This window comes from Aotus nancymaae, unplaced genomic scaffold, assembly GCF_030222135.1.
Source record: "Aotus nancymaae isolate 86718 unplaced genomic scaffold, 86718_ANA_hifiasm-v0.15.2.pri h1tg000009l, whole genome shotgun sequence".
In the NCBI taxonomy this organism is placed as follows: Eukaryota; Metazoa; Chordata; class Mammalia; order Primates; family Aotidae; genus Aotus; species Aotus nancymaae.
This window is the reverse complement of record NW_026988420.1, coordinates 8,213,132-8,227,478: the sequence shown is the minus strand read 5'-3', so window position 1 is coordinate 8,227,478 and position 14,347 is coordinate 8,213,132. Positions and strand designations below refer to the sequence as shown.

General features: G+C 44.6%; 1 protein-coding gene, 1 non-coding gene and 1 pseudogene across 2 annotated transcripts in view; 1 reads left to right on the top strand and 2 right to left on the bottom strand.

The window, feature by feature from the left end:
- The window catches only part of LATS2 (large tumor suppressor kinase 2), a 98,438-nt gene that overhangs the window by 64,834 nt on the left and 19,257 nt on the right, over positions 1-14,347 (bottom strand). The window lies entirely within an intron of this gene.
- On the bottom strand, positions 4,645-4,784 carry LOC135273872 (U4 spliceosomal RNA). The gene has a single exon (XR_010341661.1). It is a non-coding gene; the product is annotated as a U4 spliceosomal RNA (small nuclear RNA).
- LOC110567027 (X-ray repair cross-complementing protein 6-like) lies at positions 11,507-13,638 on the top strand (annotated as a pseudogene).

Below are 14,347 nucleotides of genomic sequence, written 5' to 3'. Positions count from 1 at the left end.
CCACTGGAGAAAGTACTCATTAACAGAAAGCTGGAAGTGGAGCCTAGGGCCAAAGACAACGTGAGCTAGGAAACTTGTGTTTGTTAGGAACGACTAGTTGAGAAAGAGAAAAGGGGAGGATGGGAGAGAATGGGGGGTAGGGGAGACAGAGAGAGAATACACCTTCCTGTTGTAGAGGAAACCGTTGGGAAACTACCAAGGCAATCCTGAAAGGAGGGGTCCACTGAGTCCCTGCTGACTTGATTTCTCTTTCTACTGTGACCTCGGACAGAGAGGTAGAGATGTGCATGGGGAAGACTGGAAACAAACACACCGAGTTCAACGCAGAGATACCCAGCCACAGGGTGGGGCTTCTCACCCTAACATTTCCAGCCTAAAACACCAGAAAAATAGTGGCAACACCAAAGCAGCAGAGTTGAATGAAGCCATTTGGTGTGGAGAAGAAAGAGAAGGTGACAGAGACACACACGGTATTGCTGAAGGTTCTTCTAAGTGTCTCCAAGGTTGACAGCCGGCACACAGTACAATTTGTTCCACTACACTTGGCCACATTCTTGGGCCTCCTAGATGCCAAATGCCACTAGCTTTACAACAGCTCTCTGCTGACTAAAAGCTTTTATGAGCCAAATGAAGTTGCTTCCAATTTACATTGAATGTGTACTTCTTGGCTGGAGAAATTTGTGACTGTTAATCATTTACTTTTGTACAAAACAACCTTTATTTCTATTACATGATTAATAATTCCTCTAATGTCATAACCACCCAAATATATATCAAAACCACAAGGACACACACATTCCACAAGTTTAAGCAAATCTTCTCCATGTGATTTCTGTGGAACAGGGGACAAGTCACACCCAGGCTGGCAGGACAACAATCTTATTATTAAGTAAAACACATCACAGCACCAGGAAGCCCAGCTCTCCAGCAACTTCACAAGTTTCTAAGCACTAATGACACATGGCATTGTGGTCAGACTGCCGCCTCTGCACACCAACCACAGGCCAGTTACCTTACATTCTTTCCGGTCAGAGGGACAACTCATAAGGTAGGAGCAATTATCACCCAAAGTGTGCGGATGCGGAACCCTGAGGCTCAGAAGGTGTGTGGTATGCCCTGGTGACACAGCCAAGGAGACATATAGCTATACTATGGCTTTCTAACCAAGGTCCAACTTTCCTTTCTTCCTTACCAACAGAGCCCAATAGCATTTGGGGTGGCCATACGCCCAGCTGAAGTATACATTTCCAAGGCTCCTTAAACCCCCGTGACCAAGTGACTGGAACCTGGCTGGGGAGGCATGGGGGAAGCTCCTTGACAAACAGCCAGAGCCAGCATCCTTCCCTGGCTCAGACTGGAACATTGACTGCAGAGGTGCTGTCTGGTCATGCCAAGATGGAGTCACTTGCTAAGGGTGGCAGAGAGAGAGAGAAGGTACCTGTTCCTGATGACACTGTGGACTGCTGTGCCGTCACAGCCTGTTCATCTCCAGCATCCTTATTCTACCTCTGGGGCTTAGGCCTCTACAGTGGGATCGGCTACCAGCAGCTTGATTTAGTGCTTCTGTCTGCTTCTGACACCTGGGGCCTCTGCTGAGTGCTCAGTGCCTACACAGCTAGGCTTGTTGCTGGGGGAGGGAACAGAGTGGAGAAGAATTTCCTGCCATTTCCCACAATACAGGAAAGGCATCAAGAACTCTTAGGGAAAAAAGGCATCCACTAATAAGTCAATAATAAAAGATTAAAAATTGTAAAAATAAAACTATGAAAAAAATCTCCCTCCTAAATACACTATTTAAAAAGTATCTAAATCTAAGATGGGGCCAAGCACAGCGGCTCACACCTGTAATTCCAACACTTTGGAAGGCCAAGGCAGGAGGATCACTTGAGGCCAGGAGTTTGAGACCAGCCTAGGAAACACAGCAAGACTCCATCTCTATTGACAAAAAGAAATCTAAAACGAGTAAAACCTAATATAAATTTAAAAATGCATGATAAATGTGGCTTTAATTCAATTTCTGGCAAGTAAATTTTAAGTCCAAAATAAAGAGAAGCTGGGTACTGACTCTGATAATGGATGTGGCATTTTTTTGTTAACTTTGAATTTCATAGTGACCCTATTAAAAATAGCTCTAAAAGAGAACACTGTTAAATGCCATAAAACATTCAATTTCCTTGTTGGTTTTTCCCCTTCTATTTACATCCACAAATGGTTTGGCGCTGACAGAAACAGTTTAAATGAAGCCCCCACACAGAATGCGAAAACTCAGAGCCCCTCTCCCAGGTCCCCATCCATCAAGCCAGGCAAAACTGGGGTTCCAGGTAACAAAGACCATCAATCTTGACTGTACATGAGTTCCCACCTAGGTCTCTACGACCACATAACAGCAAATAATCTCAGTGGTAAACTGCTTGGCGTGACACAACAGGCATTAAGTGAACAATATTTATGATCTCCAATATTTTTCACATTATAGCCCACATTAAAAAATGCTAATATCTGTACTGCACACTGGGATAGAAGTGAAGATTGCTCACAGCAGAGGGACCCAGCTCCCAAAGGGATGCAGGGACTGACACCACAGCACATAAGCAGCCAGTGATTCCTAGACCCCACCTAGGGCCTGCTTCACTGACAAAGGCAAGTTATTCAGGGAGTAAAGGTATTTCCTCAAAAGCCCCTCTCCCCCTTTTTGGGGGGACAGTGTCTTGCTCTGTTGCCCAGGTTGGACTGCAGTGGCGCAATCCTGGCTCACTGCAACCTCTGCTTCCTAGGTTCAAGTGATTCACGTGCCTCAGCCTCCTGAGTAACTGGGACTACAGGTGTGTGTCACCACACCTGGGTAATTTTTGTATTCTTAGTAGAGATGGGTTTCTACTAAGAATAGATGTATTTAGTAGAGACAGGGTTTTATCATGTTGGCCAGGCTGGTTTCAAACATCCAACTTCAAATGATCCACCCCCTCAGCCTCCCAAAGTGCTGGGATTACAGGTGTGAGTCACTGTGCCCAGCTTAATTTTTTAATTTTTAGTAGAGACGGGATTTCGCCATGTTGACCAAGCTGGTATCGAACTCCCGGCCTCACAAGATCCACCTACCTCGACCTCCCAAAGTACTGGGATTACAGGCATGAGCTACCATGCCTGGCCAAAAGCCCATTTTAACAGGAAAGTGGATCCAGTGTCAGGCACTTAATAAGAGCCTCCCCACTCACCACCAAAATGAGAGCTTTCTGGTACTTAAAACTGGAGAACCATTACTGCTTTCTATTATCACACACATCCATTGCTGCAGTTAAGAATACAAAGCCCAGCTGGGTGTGGTGGTTCACACCTATATAATATCAACACTTTCAGAGTCTGAGATGGGTGGATCACGAGGTCAGGAATTCAAGACCAGCCTGGCCAAGATGGTGAAACCCCATCTCTGCTAAAAATACAAGAATTAGTCGGGTGTGGTGGTGGGCACCTGTAATCCCAGCTAGTCGGGAGGCTGAGGCAGAGAACTGCTTGGAACCCGGGAGGCGGAAGTTGCAGCGAGCTGAGATCACACCACTGCACTCCAGCCTGGGTGACAGAGCAAGAGTCCATCTCAAAAAAAAAAAAAAAAAAAAAAAAATACAAAGCCTGCTATTACATTGACAGTTGCTTGCTTCTAGTTTTTAGTAGTAGTAGTGATAATATTCATTGTTGGCAGGGTTGGAAGTATAAATTCAACTGAATGATTTTTAAAAACCCACTTGGCAATACAAATAAGAATTGTAAAAATGTTCTCTCATTTACCCTAGTAATTCCATTCCTAAAATGTATTCTAAGGAAATCAGTGATATCCATAAGGATGTATGTAGAAGAATTGTTCATGATCAGCTCTTTACATTAAATTATGGGACATCTATTTGAAGAAAGGAATACAATGCAGATGTTAAAAATGGTATTTTAGGACTGGATGTGGTGGCTCAAGCCTGTAATCATCTCAGCACTTTGGGAGGCTAAGATGGGTGAATCACCTGAGGTCAGAAGTTCGAGACCAGCCTGGCCAACATGGTGAAACCCATCTCTACAAAAATACAAAAATCAGCCGGGCATGAGGGTGGGTGCCTGTAATCCCAGCTACTCAGGAGGCTGAGCGGGGAGAATCAACCAAACCCAGGAGGAGGCGGAGAGTGCAGTGAGCCAGATTGTGCCATTGCACTCCAAGCCTCGTCGACAGAAAGAGACCCAGTTTCAAAAAAAAAAAAAAAAAGAAACAAAACAAATCAGACTCAGGAGGGTACTGTGCAGGGAAGACCAGAAAAAGAAGACCGGGAGGGGCACTGAAGAGCCACCAAGCTCCCAGGAGCAAAGGTGGAACTTGTACCAGGGGCAGAAGAGACTTCTGAGAACTGACTGGGCTGACCTGATGGACCACAGGACCTCAACACTGTCACACAGATGTGTGCATGTGGTATATATAGTATATTGTTTAATATAGAGTTCTATCTTTTTTTTAATTTAAAAAAATAGGGTCTTGCTATGTTGCCCAGGCTGGCCTTGAACTTCTAAGTTCAGCGATCCTCCTGCCTCAGCCTACCACAGTGTTGAGATTACAGGTGTGAGTCAGTCACTGTACCCCAATTATTTTATCACTTTTTTTTTTCTGTTCAGTCTCTATAGAGACTGTCAAAAATTGCCAGTGCTGATTACATTTCAATTTGTCATGGCAGGGTATTGGGAAAGTTTCCAATTAGCAATAATCACACCTTGGATAAACCTCATTGGTTATGATACTGCCCCTGTGCAAAGCATTATCTATTTTTGTAATTAGAAAAAAGTTGTCCAGTTTTACACTAACATGTTAAGAGCAGTCTTACCTGGGCTGATAGAATTGGGGGGGGGTCTTCATTTTCTTTTTATATTTTTCTTTTTCCAAACTTACACAGTGAACACACACATTGCTTTAATAAATAGGGGCATGGCCAGGCCCAGGCTTTTGCCTGTAATTCCAACACTTTGAGAAATCAAGGCGGGAGGATCACCTGAGGTTAGGAGTTTGAGACCAGCCTGGCCAACCCAGTTTCTACTAAATATATAAAAATTAGCTGGGCATGGTGGCAGGCACCTGTAGTCCCAGCTACTCAGGAGGCTGAAACAGGGTGAATTGTTTGTACCTGGGAGGTGGAGATTACAACGAGATCATGGCGTAGGCACAGAGTGAGACTCTGTCTCAAGAAAAAAAAAACTAGGGGCAAGACTTAAGTGGCGGGGGGAGCTATGACACAGAGGGGTATGATTTGCTTGTGTGTTATAAAAGCAAGTTAAAATCCTACATTAAAAAGGCATGTGTTGTGCCTTTTGGCAGAGACAAATTTAATTTGAAAGCCACTAAGAAAAAAAAGAAGGGGAAAAGGCAAGGAACTGCTACACCCAAAAGCCATTGTAATACAATTTCCTGTTACATGACCGACATTCCTAAACTTAAGTGTGTCCTTCTTCCTTCTCCTCTTACTAATATTTCAGCACGAGTGTTCAGTAACACCAAACAGTGGTTCCCTTTCAAGAGGAAGGGAGAAAGAGGAAATGTCCATGTTACCTAAATTCCTTTTATCTTTTTCATTAGTAAAATATCTTTATTACAGTGAAGCAATCCTGTGGCAGGATCCTGTCACCAAGACAAAGGGCTGGGAGATTAGTGTTACCATTTCTCTGTAGCTTTCTTGGTGATGCATGCTATTAGAATTAAGCTAAATAAATAACCCGAGGAGATCTGCATTTCTGGTTAGCATCTTTTCCAGTGTCTGATAACTGAGGGGAGGGTTTTGCCTGGACTACTATACAGAACCTTCACTGGTCAGCAAGCACTGAGTGAGCACAGGCTCTGAAGCATGGGAGGCCTTGTGGGTACAGGGGGATAAACTCCTAAGATCCAGGCCTCCAGAAACACCACATAAGACAGGGAAAGTAAGACTGGAGTGTAACAATCTGCCAACACAAGGCATATCACATGGAGCATCCTTGGGGTTAGAAATAAATTTCTGAGGCCGGGCGTGGTGGCTCACACCTGTAATCTCAGCACTTTGGGAGGCCGAGGTGGGTGGATCCCCTGAGGTCAGGAGTTTGAGACTAGCCTGACCAACACAGTAAAACCCCATTTCTACTGAAAATACAAAATTAGCTGGGCATGGTGTCGCATGCCTGTAATCCCAGCTACTTGGGAGGCTGAAGCAGGGGAATCACTTGAACCCGGGAGGCAGAGGTTGCAGAGGGCTGAGATTGCGCCACCGTACCTCCAACCAGCAATAAGAGCAAAACTCTAACTCAAAAAAAAAAAAAGAAAGAAAGAAAGAAAGAAATTTCTGGTGTCCCACGCCAGTAATCCCAGCACTCTGGGAGGCTGAGGCAGACAGAGAGCTTCAGCCTAGGAGTTTGAGACCACCCTGGGCAACATGGTGAAACCCCGTCTCTACAAAAAATAGAAAAATTAGCCAGACATGGTGATGTGTGCCTGTGGTCTCAGTTACTTGGGAGGTTGAGGCGGGAAAATGGCTTGACCCAGGAGGTCAATGCTACGGTGAGCCGAGATGTGCCATTGCACTCCAGCCTGAGCAACAGACCTTGTCTCAAAAAAAAAAAAAAAATTTGAATAGGAACAGCTCATACCCAGGTGTAAGTACCAGGAAGAGCCTGTGTAAAAAGGAATCTGAGTAGAATCACAGCATATACTAGAATCCAGACAGGAGGTGATACTTCCAGCCAATAAAATGGTATGTCAGAGAGCCCCAAAGTAAGCAAGAAGGGCTGTCTAAGAGGCTGAGACACTGCAGAGAGCTCCTCTGCAGAGGGGAGCATGGAGGGAAGGTGAGACCAGGGTCTGGGAGGCCCAGGAAGCTGCAGCAGAGTGGAGGCAGGAGTCAGGCTGGCCAGCTGCCAGGGATGTTGAGGGGTGGTTGAGTGTGGATGCCCAGGGAATAGAAGAAGGGGAGAGGGACCCTGATAAACCCCATGCCCCACAGACATGAGGGCAAAGAGAGGACATCAAAGAGAAGCAACCCCTATGAGGACGGAAATGAGAAAAGAATTCCTATCTGAGGAATCTGAGTTCTTTTGAGTTATTAGTCCCAGAGAGACATTTAACTGAGAGAATAATCACATTCTACTTTCCCCTTGTGGCATGTATTCACCTTCTGAAACTGCCTGCTGTTGCCACAAGTAGCTATAAATTAACCTAATAATGCCACACTGGACAGTATAACCCACACCCTATGCTTGATGGTGTACAACCAATCTCTTATCAATGTTATTTGTGTGGGCCAGTGAGAATTCCTCACAAACAACTTTGTATCAGCCTACTCCCTGCCCCCTTTTTGCCTTTATTTATATTTGTTTGCTTTTTTGAGATGAGATCTTGCTCTGTCACCCAGGGTGGAGTAAAAATCCACCTGTAACTGCTGCTCATCAGACTGTGTGTCCAGGATAACTAACCTGAATCTATGCTCCTCGGCTGCAGTCCTTAAGCTCGGCCCAAATAAACTCTCTACTTATACTAATGGTGCCTCAGCCTCTTCCTTTTAGGTTGAAATACCCATGAAACTTAAAAAGGCAGCAGCAGCTATCCAGCAATAAGCTAGCAACACATACACTGGACATCAAAGGTGGAGCACGAAATGGCCACTCTAGGGGAGTACTGAACTTCCTCAGACCTGTCACTCGTTCCGGATGTGTGAACAGCACATCTGACAAGGACCCTGCACGCAGGTCAGGAAGGGCTCCGGTGGGCAGAAGAGAGCTTGAGTCACCCTCCTGACACATCTCCGTGCCCCCAGCCAGTTTCCTCTAAAACACTGGGCCAACTAGAACCCACCTCCCACTGCTGTACTTTTCTGAGGAGATGACACATGGCAAACACTTAGGACAGTATCACATGCAGGGCCTCTGCCAACGCCAGTCCTCATTCACATGAGACGCACAGAGGGTCTCACCCCTTTGCAGTGAAATCTAGGTTGGTAAAGGGCCTGGGTATGCAAGTATTTGTATGGTGAGTGGAGAAGGCTTACTTTTCTGCACTTTTTGGCTTGAGAATGTAAAGAATTCACTCCCTTTTCTTTTCTTTTCTTTTTTTTTTTTGAGAGGGAGTTTCACTCTTGTCACCCAGGCTGGAGTGCAGTGGTGTAACCTCAGCTCATTGCAACCTCCGCCTCGCAGGTTCAAGCGATTTTCCTGCCTCAGCCTCCCGAGTTAACTAGGATTACAGGCGCCTGCCACCATCATCAGCTAATTTTTGTATTTTTAGTAGAGATGGGGTTTCACCTTGTTGGCCAGGCTGGTCTCGAACTCCTGACCTTAGGTGATCTGCCCTAAGTGCTGGGATTACAGGCGTGAGCCACCGAGCCTGGTCTCCCTTTTCTTATTAAGCAGATTGCTCCTGATTCAATGAGCAGCTGGCATGGCCACTGTTCTCAGGGAGCCTGCACCTGAGGGCACATCCTGATCACTGACTGTCTTCTTTAGGCCTTTCCTTATTGGGTCGAATAAAATCAGTTTTTCAGTTTTCAAGTTTCTTCCCTACCCTCATTCCACTAAAGATTTAAATCACTTAAACATAATAAAGTTGGGGGGTGGAGGAACTGTATTAATCAGGATTAGGAAAATTAGAGCTCACACAAAATTCAGGACCAGGAAAATGTATCAATGCTGAGCCACAGACTGGGCACCTCTCAGCAGATCAGAGGGAGGGTGGACAGGCAGGATACAGGTCATCCACAGAGAAAAATCACATGCCAGTTTTTCAAGGAAAACAGAACCCCTTCCTAGCACTCACATCCAAAGAAAATTCTCACGTAAGTCTTCCTAGAGGGGACACCACGTGATAAAGTGCTTTGCTATTCTAAGGGGTCCGGGGACCATGGGCCTCTCCTGGGAGTTACTGAATTAGAACCTCATCTCACAGGACCCACAGGCACCATCTTGAGTGCTATAATTAAGAGCAGTGAGTGCAGTGAGCTGATGACACCCCCCGCCATACACACACACCATGCAGGTCCTCCCCCTGTAACCCACCGCAACCAGAGGGAGAAAACAAGTCCCAGGTTTCCATAGAACACAAACGTTTTGCATACTTAAATGCAAATTTAACTGATCATTTATGGCAATAACTATCCAATGCTCAAAATATGATACTCATAACCAAAAAACTTACCTTTCTAATTCCCTAAATCTGTATTTAAAGAGCAGCTCCTTCCGTAAGAAATAATAATCTAGTGGCCTAATTTTTTCCCTACAGGAATTTCATAAGTCTTTTACATGCAAAACATTAATAAATACATCATTTGACATATACATTATATCCTTACACATAAAATACCCTGAAGTCTTTTACTTTTTCCAGAAATTTCCATTTTGAAGTATTTTAATTAAAAATATACCCATATATGCTAGTTACAAGGGTGGGCTTAATATGTGAAAATTCGCAAAGCTGTGTGCTTAGAAATTATGCACTTTTAAAGTAAATTTTACTTTAATAAAAAGTTAAGGCTGGGTGTGGTGGCTCATACTTGTAATCCCAGCAGTTTGGGAGGTTAAGGCTGGCAGGTCGCTTCAGTCTGGAAGTTCTAGACCAGCCTGGGTAACATGGCAAGACACCATCTCTAGAAAAAATTTTGAAAATTGGCCAGATGTGGTGGCATGCCTGTAGTCTCAGCTACTTGGGAGGCTGAGGTGGGAGGATTGCTTGAGCCTAGGAGGTCAAGGATGCAGTGAGCAGTGACCTCACCATTGCATTCCAGCTTGTGCAACAGAGCAAAACCCTTTTAAATAGACAAAACGGGGGGCGGGGGGGGGGGAGAGAAGCTGCAACAATAAGAAATCTCGGCCAGATGTGGTATAGCATGCCTGTAATCCCAGCGCCTTGGGAAGCCGAAGCAGGCAGATCACGTAAGGCCAGCAGTTTGAGACCAGCCTGGCCAACATGGTGAAACCCCATCTCCGCTAAAAATATAAAAATTAGCCAGGCATGGTGTCGCGTGCCTGCAATCCCAGCTATGTGGGAGGCTGAGGCAGGAGAATCACTTGAACCCAGAAGACAAAGGTTGCAGTGAGCCAAGATCATGCCACTGCACTCCAGCCTGGGCGACAGAACAAGACTCCTTCTCAAAAAAAAAAAAAAAAAAAAAAAACCTATTTATCTATTATACTGAATTCAAATCATCTTTTTAACAAACAGATGCATACAACTCTAGAGGTACTGTTGATATTTTTCTCTTATATTATCTGGGTTCACATAATGACTTTCCTACCTGAATTTTCTGAAAGCAAATGCATTTTTTATCCAGACCAAGAAAAGTGTGAGTTGGAGGGTAGAGGCCACTGGAGGCACAGCTGTTTTATAAAGTAACACCATACACCAAACTGACTGAATTATTTCAAGAGCATTAAATATGGTAAATGGAGGCCTTTCTGCGAGCAATTAACATAAATTAAATGTTGCTGGGAACTTCATTGTGTCACGATCCTTACTTTTACTGTATTTGTGTGTTTCTGTATTAGAAACAGCAATGGCTTTATTACTTCTTGCACTCTAATTATCACTAATGAATTTTACCCTAATAAGATCCCACCTTTATTTCAGATTATTTGCTTGATTTGTTTCTTTTTCTCACAGCTGAAATACAACTGCAAAGAACATAGGGGCTCAGCTTGCCTCCTTTGTCTACAGGTGATTTAGAGGAGAAGGTTTTAAGCTCTGCTGTTGGCCTGAAAGTTTCTCTGCAATCTTACTCCAGATTTCCCCAGCACTGCTCCTTCCCTACTTACAAAACCGCTGGGTTCTGTATGTCAAAGGATACTGATTGGCAGCATATTTAACTTCCTGCTTTCACAATGAGAATGGCTGTACCTTTGCTGTCAGCTTCACTGTTGAAACACGCTGTACAACATTACTCAAGACCCTGTGCTTTATCAAAGCAGCTGGACATAACAATGCTCACTATAGACAATCCCAGTATAGCCCAAAGTATCAAGGAAGCCCCCAAGAAAATAGTGGGATTCATTTCACAAACATCTCCTCTGAGAAATGTAAATTCTCTATTTAAGGTCTATGGTAATAAACTACAAAAGGATTGAGATTCTTTTTGGAAATAGGCAACACTGTTAGCCTTTTTCTATGACTGTACTGCCAGGAGTATGTGTAATTAGATTATTTCTAAGAAAGCAGAAGTGCTCGGGCCACTCTGATATGCTTTGAGCATGAAATCTTACTACTTTCCCAAGGCAGCAAAAATACTTAGCTTATTTCCACTTCATGCAACTGTAATCTTTAAGATGACAGATTGTAATAAAGCACTGGTTTTCATGAATCACTTCATAATGCAATTACATTTTTACTAGTCACATTTCACTAATTACATTTTTACCTGGTTGGACACTAGTTCCATTTTATATGGTCCTATCCCTCAACTTGGATTTTATTCAGGTATATGAATTGCTGAGAGATCATAAATGTATGGGTAGGGAGCGTCGATTGGGAGAGAGAACTGGGCCTGCGCCTGCGTGCATTCTTGTCTTCTGGCCAAGTTGGTCGCTTCCCTGCGCCAGAGTGAGCAGTAGCCAACATGTCAGGGTGGGAGTCCTATTACAAAACCGAGGGCGATGAAGAAGCAGAAGAACAAGAAGAGGAGAACCTTGAAGCAAGTGGAGACTACAAATATTCAGGAAGAGATAGTTTGATTTTTTTTTGGTTGATGCCTCTAGGGCTATGTTTGAATCTCAAAGTGAAGATGAGTTAACTCCTTTTGACATGAGCATCCAGTGTATCCAAAGTGTGTACATCAGTAAGATCATAAGCAGTGATCAGGATCTCTTGGCAGTGGTGTCCTATGGTACCGAGAAAGACAAAAATTCAGTGAATTTTAAAAATATTTACGTCTTACAGGAGTTGGATAATCCAGGTGCAAAACGAATTCTAGAGCTTGACCAGTTTAAGGGGCAGCAGGGACAAAAATGTTTCCAAGAGCTGATGGGCCACGGATCTGACTACTCACTCAGTGAAGTGCCGTGGGTCTGTGCCAACCTCTTTAGTGATGTCCAGTTCAAGATGAGTCATAAGAGGATCATGCTTTTCACCAATGAAGACAACCCCCACGGCAATGACAGTGCCAAAGCCAGCCGGGCCAGGACCAAAGCAGGTGATCTCCGAGATACAGGCATCTTTCTTGACTTGATGCACCTGAAGAAACCTGGGGGCTTTGACATATCCTTGTTCTACAGAGATATTATCAGCATAGCAGAGGATGAGGACCTCAGGGTTCACTTTGAGGAATCCAGCAAGCTAGAAGATCTGTTGCAGAAGGTTCATGCCAAGGAGACCAGGAAGCGAGCACTTAGCAGGTTAAAGCCGAAGTTCAACAAAGATATAGTGATCTCTGTCGGCATTTATAATCTGGTCCAGAAGGCTCTCAAGCCTCCTCCAATAAAGCTCTATCGGGAAACAAATGAACCAGTGAAAACCAAGACCCGGACATTTAATATAAGTACAGGCGGTTTGCTTCTGCCTAGCGATACCAAGAGGTTGCAGGTCTATGGGAGTCGTCAGATTATACTGGAGAAAGAGGAAACAGAAGAGCTAAAACGATTTGATGATCCAGGTTTGATGCTCATGGGCTTCAAGCCCTTGGTAATGTTGAAGAAGCACCATTACCTGAGACCCTCCCTGTTCATGTACCCAGAGGAGTCTCTGGTGATTGGGAGCTCAGCCCTCTTCAGTGCTCTGCTCGACAAGTGTCTGGAGAAGGAGGTCGCAGCATTGTGCAGATACGTACCCCGGAGGAACATCCCCCCTTATTTTGTGGCTTTGGTGCCACAGGATGAAGAGTTGGATGACCAGAAAATTCAGGTCACTCCTCCAGGCTTTCAGCTGGTCTTTTTACCATTTGCTGATGATAAAAGGAAGATGCCCTTTACTGAAAAAATCATGGCAACTCCAGAGCAGGTGGACAAGATGAAGGCTATTGTTGAGAAGCTCCGCTTCACATACAGAAGTGACAGCTTTGAGAACCCCGTGCTGCAGCAGCACTTCAGGAACCTGGAGGCCTTGGCCTTGGATTTCATGGAGCCTGAACAAGCAGTGGACCTAACATTGCCCAAGGTTGAAGCAATGAATAAAAGACTGGGTTCCCCGGTGGATGAATTTAAGGAGCTTGTTTACCCACCAGATTACAGTCCTGAAGGGAAAGTTACCAAGAGAAAACACGATAATGAAGGTTCCGGAAGCAAAAGACCCAAGGTGGAGTATTCAGAAGAAGAGCTGAAGACCCACATCAGCAAGGGCACACTGGGCAAGTTCACTGTGCCCATGCTGAAAGACGCTTGCCGGGCATACGGGCTGAAGAGTGGGCTGAAGAAGCAGGAGCTGCTGGAAACCCTCACCAAGCACTTCCAGGACTGACCAGAGGCCGCGCACCCAGCCATCCTTCCACAGTGTGGCCAGGCTGCCTGGCCTTGTTCTCAGCCAGTTAAAATGTGTTTCTCCTGAGCTAGAAAGAGTCTACCCGACAGAAGTCGAGGGACTTTATGTTTTTGAGGCTTTCTGTTGCCATGGTGATGGTGTAGCCCTCCCACTTTGCTGTTCCTTACTTTACTGCCTGAATAAAGAGCCCTAAGTTTGTACTAAAAAAATAATAATAATAAAATTAAAAAATAAATGTATGGCTATGAGGTGTGTGTGTGTGTGTGTTTTAGAAACAGGGTCTTGATCTGTTAATCAGGCTTGAAGTGCAGCGGCTATCATAGCTTACTGCAGACTCAAACTCCGAGGCTCAAGCGATCCCTCCTGCCTCAGCCTCCCAAGTAGTTGAGACTACAGGTGCACACTACCACGTCCAGCTTTTTATCTTTTGCAGAGTCGGGGAGTCTCGCTATGTTGCCCAGGTTGGTCTCAAACTCCTGGCCTCAAGTGATCTTCTTGCCTGGCCTCCCAAAGTGCTGGGATTACAGGCATGAGCCACCATACTCATCTCTGTAAGTTGTGTATTGATGTGTAACTGGTGCCACCTCCAGTAAGTATCCTTTAATTCTAAACAACCTAGAAGTGAGACTGTGTTGCCACCATTTTGGTGATTTCTCAAGCTTTTTCTTCCTAGTTTTTCTCATTTCCTGAACATATTAAGTTACACCCCCTGTAACAGCAAATCCACTATTTTTTTAAAACAGGAGAAAACCAAGTCGGAGAATAGCCAGTGCATGTTGCTCAACCCTCCTATTTCTTAAAGAAAAATGCACAAATCAAAACAAGAAAAGCCAGTCTCTTCCTATGACAGCTCAGAATAACCCGAATAAACACCAAAGAAAGGGCTAAACATGAAAGCCCTTTTCATTTCCA